This window comes from Dermacentor andersoni, chromosome 10 (assembly GCF_023375885.2).
Source record: "Dermacentor andersoni chromosome 10, qqDerAnde1_hic_scaffold, whole genome shotgun sequence".
In the NCBI taxonomy this organism is placed as follows: domain Eukaryota; kingdom Metazoa; phylum Arthropoda; class Arachnida; order Ixodida; family Ixodidae; genus Dermacentor; species Dermacentor andersoni.
The window spans coordinates 80,696,021-80,704,138 of NC_092823.1; the positions used below are offsets into that span (position 1 = coordinate 80,696,021).

Consider the following 8,118-nt stretch of genomic DNA (forward strand, 5'->3'; position numbering starts at 1 on the left):
TGAAGTTCAGCTGGTAGCGAAAAGACAAGCATATATGGTTTAAAGAACGCAGCCACCTAAATCTTATCATAGTTAATTAAATTTAGGACGACGCAACGACCTATGGAAAGAAGAATGACGGGTGTATTATAAAGGGATAAGAAAAGAGCAGATTGTTGAGGGAACAAACGCGTGTTATTGACATCTTAGTTGAAATCAAGAAAGAGAAATGGGCATGGGCAGGACATGTAATGAGGAAGGAAGACAACTCATGGTCATTTAGGGTTATGGACTCGATTCCAAGGGAAGGGAAGCATAGCAGGGGGCGGCAGAAATTTAGGTGAGCTGATGAGATTAAGACGTTTGCAGGGACAACAAGGCCACAATTAGCACATGACCGAGGTATTTGGTGAAGTACCGGAGAGGCCTTTGCCCTGCAGTGGGCGTAACCAGGCTGATGATGATGATGATGATGATGATGATGGTGATACGAAGTAAAGATGTTAGTATTATCGGCCGTATGAACATGCCAACTTTCGCTTACTAAATAAATAATAAGCAGGGTGTCTGGTGCGCACAGGTAAACATGAAAACGTCTCGCTCGATGACCGCAGAAAATCGCTGTCGAAACGCTGGAGTGCAGAAGCAGGGAGCGAATTGACCTTCGTGCTGTCTCTCTCTGAAACGCGAGCTAAACGTCTAAAGCACAGCGCATACGAAGCTTCCGGCACTCCTCGCACTTTGTCCACATTACAGATCGCTCTTTAGGTCAGGCCTGCGCGGGCGCGCACGTGTCCGTGTCGCAGATCGCTCGCAAAATATGGTGCCCGCGCGACCGCGCGGTAAGCAGCAGCCGCCAGAGTAGAATGTCCTCCCCCCTCACTCTCCTCCCTCTGTATCTCGCTCGCGACAGAAGACGGCGCGCGTCCGCTCCACCTCTCTCCCTCGCGCACGCGCTATTGAGCCACGATCGTAGGCTGACCCTCTCCAGCTCTCACTCGCGCATATAGAGCACGGTACGCGGCAGCAGTGTTATCGTGTTTGTACTTCAAGCGGAACATAAGGGTGACGGCGACGACGACGATGGCGTCAGCAGAGTTGAGCTTGGAACGTCCATGTAATTTCTATCGCAATAAAAAAATGCGGCCCTTTGTTTGTTGCAGCGTGCTGTTTCAAGAAAGCGAATATGCGCTTGCTTAGGACTACTGCACATATGAAATGAGCAGTCTAGTTCTCTGTAGTGTTGCGCGTTGAACGAAATAAGTGTCTCTTTAGTTTTTCTTGCATATTGATTTGTGCGGTGCCTAAGTGAGTAGTATCTGCTTGGGGGTCTTCCTCCGTGTTCGCATTCTGTGACCAGCGTGTTAACCCAAAGAAATTCAGTGATCAGCGTCAGATATGTAGTGCCTAAAACGCAAATCTGCATTTATGAAATTTCCTTGTAGGTAAAATTTCTATTTTTTTCTCTGAAAGTATTGACTGAGCCATTAAAGTACGTTTTAGCGTTGTACTCATCTACTGACACAACGCCGCTTAATTAAAACGCTAGTGAAGTTCCAAATTGCAAAACGTGCATGACTTTCTTGAAGGAGGGACATGCAGATTTTTGTCACCGCTATTATCCCAAGCTCTACACGCATTTTGCAGGAGCTGTACGTTGCTCTATGGTGGCTTGGCAGCAGAAAATTTCAGGTAATCTTTTCATTCAAATTTATTTTATCCACTTTTTTGTTGCACTTTGGCGAAATGCCAGCGAGAAATGCGAGTAAAAATTTCACCGCAAAAAAAAAAGTCAAGGCCATTCCGCCCTGTGAAAGTGGAAGACCGGCGGAACTGTTACCATTGCAGTAAGAAAAATTGTGAGAGCGACTTTTTTGGATACTCCTTGTCACTTAGTAATGACGGCCACAATGGCTTTGAGGTCACTATGGTATACACTGATCGGTATACACGCAACCGCAAACAGTTTCGTGGATAATGTCTAATCGGTGCACGTACGCCCTAAGCGAGATAGAGAGAGAGAGAAACGAACAGGGAAATGTAGGGAGGTTAACGAAGGACGTGCCTCGTTAGCTACCCTACACTATGGGAAGGGAAAAGAGAAGAACAGATAAGGAAAGAAAAGAAAACTAATAGTTATACATTCACAGTAAGTCGCAGAGGAATCTCCACTGTCACAAGCGTTAATGTAATCCAGTGTCCTTCAAGAAACGCAGCAGGTCTTCTGTGGCATTTTGCACGCAAGAACGCATAGGCCAGTGTCCAAGGATCTTTTCTTCTGAGAGCGCCCGTAAGGGAAGTGTCGGCAACATGAAATGCGTAAACCACTCCCTCTTCCATACCGATACATCAACATTGGAATCACTGAGAACGGCCACAGGGATTGTGTCATCGCAAATAACCCACGCAAAGAGCATAACCATGAACTTTGCGACGCTGTGAGCGCTTGGATTTTTCGGTGGCTTACGTAGGTAGGTGCCACTTAGGATGACAGTTTCTGACCTGCTGTTCTGCATGTTGTATGCGTGATTACAGAGAATGTAAACAATGTTCGCTTCACTTTGCTCAGTGCAGGTAGCCTCAGCTTACGGGGCTAGGAACCATTGCATTTTTTGCTTGCTTGCGAAGGCATGGGCCATTAATGACAATATTTTTGTGTGCGAACACGAAAATTCTATGGTACCCTAGCCATATAAAGCTCGAGTGTAAAATATTATATCAAATTCGTGGTAACTATACATTACGGTTGCAGATCTATAGTAGTGAAGCTCCTGAAGTTTACACGTGTTATAATTGCTTAGTTGTTTATACCAGAAATAAGTAATATATGTGATGTAGGCGCGAATAATGCGCGATTTTATTTAATATTTTATAAATTAAACATTTAGAAGCACACGTGTTGATACCCTAAGGGGACAGTAAAGAAAAGTGTATATGCACGTGAAGAACCAATGTTGCATTTTCTAAAGGGTCAAAGTGAACCTGAAATTCAGGCTGAAAGAAAAAGTAAGGCTGGGAGGAGGGCCGGTAGAAGGTGGAACACTGTAACATCGTCAAAAACAAAGGAGGTTTCTATCAAAAACATGCCACGAGTAATTGTGAGCTGTAATCACGCCAATGTATATTCTTCAATTATACGCGAGAAAACAAATAATTTAGAATTTATACCCTATTTCCTGTGGACGGCATTGCAATCAAGGCTTTCACCAAGTACGAAATCATTTCCGTCTTCCTCTGTTCTGGAGCAATAAAATGAACGGAAGCCTGCTTTAAGTACCTTTGTGTATACTGACAGGAATGTCTCAAATGTGAAATATATTTGTCTACCTTCTCTCCTACACTAAGATATGGCAAATCGTGCTCTAAATAATTGGACATTTTAACTGATTATAGAAGAATTGTTCTAGTTCCTTCACAATTTTGTCGGACTTGTAAATATTTGCAAATGTCGTGTCTTTCAGCAAACACCTTATCTATACCATAAGGAGTAATATTAATTATATGATGCGACATATCGCAAAGAGCGATTCCCGAACGCAGCAATATGCGCGCTTATCTACCAGAATGAATATTGACCCGAATATTTCTAAATAAGTTCCTAATAAAGAGTTTCACTGACAAATTGTAATTACAAAACTTACGATAGCCAGACAATCACATCTGCCTAATTTGTGCTTCCTTTGACATCCTGTGCTTACCACCACGTTTCAGAAGTATGCCTTTTAACTTGTAGTTCCGCTCCAATTAACACTACCAGGTCTGCGAAAGGATACAATTACTAGTGCAATTTATTTTATTTCCAATACTGCTACTCTTATTAGACAGCGTGGCAGTTCGACAATGTGGTATGTATTCATATAAAGTTAGTTCACATGATTACGTTATAAAACATGGTTAACGAGCATCTAGACTAAACATATGTAACACAAAAAGAGAAAGTAAAAAAAAGCAAATGCTCAAGGATGGTGATAAAAAAATAGGCAGGAATATTAAAAATTCTGCAGTATGAAAAGATATACAGAAGCCATCAATGATTATTGTCAACGTAAGTGAATAGACCGATCGAACGAAGAACAAACATGCGAGCGATCATCTTCTCGACCCTCCTGGCCCCTCATCCCGGCAACTCCGTAAACTGAGAGCCCGCCCTCTTCCTCTCTGCACCTTCTCTCGCCCATTGGTGGCCCTAGACCAGTGCCGGCGACCCGCAATAGACAGTGGGGCCCTGAAAGAAGGGGTCAACCAGCAGTAAGTAAGCACAATCATTGGGCGCTATAACGTAAAGCTATTGCAAACTTATCTATTCCAATTGTGCAATCAGCTTTACGAGATTGGTCAAAAACCTTCTTGGACCACCCCCACTTCGCCTCTCTGTCACACGACGTCTCGATAACCGCGATAGTTCCCCATCTGATATAACCAGTGTACACTGATTATGCATGGTCTCACCGAGTTATTTCTGATTCGACTCCTTTTCCCCCTTCGCCCTCGGCTATTGGTCAACAGTTTCCAGGCTGCACCCACTTCACCTCCCTGTCACGCGACGTCACACAACCGCGAAAACTCCCCACGTGAAAGTGACGTGTACGCGTTAAAGATTGCATTAATATGCCAAAGGAAACTGAATTTTTTTTCTCAATAGCCGCAGGCTGCCCCGTTCTGAAAGGAATAAAAGATGGCTGCCGCTGATCACTCAGGCACTGGCTACTTGAATATGCCGGGGAGCATGGGCTTATTTGCCTATAATAAAGCTTTCTGCGTGGCCATGTTTTCGAACACTTTCGGCACCTTTACGACCTCGTTCTACCAAAGCTCCTTGCTGAGGATCCTTTTTAGTGTCATTCTTAAGCTTTCGTTGCATGCCGCCGCGATTTTCGACCAGCCATTGCAAGCTAAGTAAGGGAAAGCAGACCAATCGCAGGCGTCCGCACAACCCTTTTCATCCGGTTATCGATCTTCAGTGCACTGGCTCTGCCCTATCGCATCCCTCTCCACTTTAGTGGGCTCCTCACCTCTTGTCATCCAATCAGATAAGACAAGCCGCTCAGTGTAGGCAATGCTATTCGTTTTTCAAGCAAACAAAAGTGACCGCCTATGATCGAGGAGAGCGTTTGATTGGTCTGGTCAGACAACCCTGCTAGTCACCGCCCGATGCTTGTGTCGGCGGTTACGCAAATTTGACGTCAGGAGATTAGAATAAAAACATATCGGAATAGTTCTACGTGATAGGGCCCAATTTTTCAATGAAGTTATTGCTCCCTCTCGCCTTCCCGGTGTTTCTTCGGTGTAGCCGCGAAGAGCAAAGGCAAGCACTTCTTGCTCTCTTCGGCATGTCGGCGTTACCGCCAACAGCCTGCGTCGGAACAATCATCCGCTTTGTAGTGTATTTTTGTGGCCGAGAATCCGGTGTAGATTTTTTGTCAGCCGCATGGTCCACGACGGGCTCCGCTGCTGGGCGGCCAGTGGGACGTCCGACGAATGAGCCAGCAGCAGCCTGCCCTCCTGCTTCCTCTTGTTCCTCCCTACCAGTGGCTTGCTCCAGAGCGCATTCCCTCTACCTCGCTGTTCCTTGACGAACGGGGAGGGTGACAGTGCTTCCCCTGTCCTCGCCGGGCCACCGTTATGTAAAAACTCACGCACGACCACCCTTCACCTCTTCCACCCCCCCCCCCCGCCACTCGTCATGGTAAGTCGGTTACACAAGAGGATGCATTCTTTCCATTGGCGTGTTTGCTTGCACATCCTTCTCCATGTCTGACCACCGTTGTACTATCGACCTACCGTCAAAATGGCGAAAGAAAAAAAAATGGTATTCACTTCAAAATAATGCGGAAACCATCGACTAGGATTGTGAATGTAAGCGAACAGCACGAACGAACGAACGAACGAACGAACGAACGAACGAACGAACGAACGAACGAACGAACGAACGAACGAACGAACGAACGCACGAACGAATGAACGGACGGACGGACGGACGGACGAACGAACGAACGAACGAACGAACGAACGAACGAACGAACGAACGAACGAACGAACGAACGAACGAACCAACGAACGAATGAACGAACGAATGAACGAACGAACCAACGAACGAACGAATGAAAGAGTTCCTAGGCGACTGTCCCACTTACTCTCTTCCGCGCCTCCCCGACACACGGTTACGCGAGATCTGTAAATCGTGGTTACATGTCGTATCAATGAGTTATATGGTAAAAAAATCTCCGAGACTCTCTTGAAGATTTCGAGCGCTGTGCTTACAGAAAATTATTACAGTGTGCCACACCTAAATAAACGTAACTCGTACGATGTGCCCGGCTATCTTTCTCCAACCTGAGACCCTTTTGTAAAATAATTTACTCAAGGTTAAAGCACTTGTTTAGAAGCATGCGCCAACGAAACATCGATTATTCCTATTTGAAACACCTTGCTCTCGACGGTACGTTCGGATCCCGGTTGGTACTGGCGTGTGGTCGGGCCGGGCCTGGTTGAGTAGGCTTACTTCTTTTCCGGCTAGCGCTGGGCCCTTTTAACCGATTGTGCTGGGCTCGGACGGGTAAAATTATACAAGTACCGGGCCCAGACTGGGCATAGGCCGAGAATCATGGGTTGTGTGGTGATCTAGAGCACGCTTCCTTTACCTCGGCGCCCTACCTCGCCTTCCCGAAACGATTGAGTGACCGAGCGACCGTTCTCTCCCTCGCAAGACGACTCGTCGTGCTAACCAGGGCGAGGCTAACAGTAGCAAAGGTGCCTTTGGCGTAAGCTAGGCTTTTGGAAGCATGTGCTAAATGTGACTGATAGATTGCATTTGTTCACGCGTGTCCTGCAGGATACTTGCTCCTTCAGGCCAGTCTTCTATCAATGGATGCTGGTACGTTGATACTGTTGCAGTAAGGTTGTTCAATATTAACATTTGCACGGTGTGTCTTATGCTTGACGTAAAATATTGTATTATGGGCTGAGGATGCGCATCTCACGCATGTACACGACTCTGTTTGTAGTGTGCTACGCTATAAATACTATACTGCATGATTAAGTTGGCATAAATTAGCTTGTGAAAAAGTTCTCACAACTCATGGCCTTTCCAAACACTTAGCTGATGATCTATCTGTTTTCTTATGCAGTTTTCTGGTAAATGAGACAAGAAATCGCATCCTTTGTTTACGTTAAAGGTGTGTAATACTTCGTGTCCATCGATGAAATTCTTTCGTTCGCTTTGCGCACGCTGGCCAACATCAAAAATAGGCTGCTCGAATTAATTTAAAAAGCGAGTAGAACAAATAACTTAGCGAAATTTTTTAATATTATTTGTACTGATTGTGCAGCTGTGAAATACCTGCTCAGGGCCCAAGCGACCATAAATGTTACAGCAAACATGACTGGTGGCAGTTTATTGAGAGCACTCTGCTCGCGACAACAAAATTAGACCAGAAACAAATAGCTCTCGTAATGCATATTGAACCTTAAAAATTTACTGACATAGATCCCCTCCGCTTCCTATATATATGCATATTCTTTCACGTACGTATTGAGGTAAACATGTGATTTCTCGGAGTGAATGGTGCATTCTCCTTTTTCCTCGTTTTGCAGCCTTGTTGGCTGAAGCTTGTGCCGCCACGCCAAGACCAGCCTTACTTGATGCGAGGCTGATCCCTTCCATCTTCGGCGCCAGGAATGCTCTCATCCACAACAGCTTGGTCTTGCGTCAATATATCCTCGCAAACCACACAAAAATTGTGTCGTTACGTCGTCAGTGTGTTTGAATTATTCTCAATAAATGTTTGCCCTGTTTTTGCACAACGTTTTAGGGGCAGCAACGACCAACAGCGCACAGCGCGAGAGACAGCATTTCAGTAATGCAAGCTGAAACGAATTACTATAGCGCTATGCACTTGCTGCGGTAACGCAGTGGCTAGGCTTTGCTCTGCTGAGCGTGAGGTCGATAGTTGCATCGCGGATGCGGCAGTCGCCTTTCGATGGGGGCGAAATGCAAGAATGCTCGTGTGCGATGCACTGGTTGCACCTTAGTGAACATTTTTTATATATAGGGTTATTTAGAACAGCAGACTACTGGGTCGCGATAAAACTGTACCAAGCATTTGTTATGCAACAGAGCGTACTATTTACGCAATTGAA

General features: G+C 45.5%; 1 long non-coding RNA gene across 1 annotated transcript; it reads left to right on the plus strand.

The window, feature by feature from the left end:
• Positions 1 to 1,623: 1,623 nt before the first annotated feature.
• LOC140213550 (uncharacterized) lies at positions 1,624 to 7,763 on the plus strand. The gene is made up of 3 exons (XR_011890415.1): positions 1,624 to 1,671; positions 6,812 to 6,853; positions 7,573 to 7,763. It is a non-coding gene; the product is annotated as an uncharacterized lncRNA (long non-coding RNA).
• Positions 7,764 to 8,118: the final 355 nt, after the last annotated feature.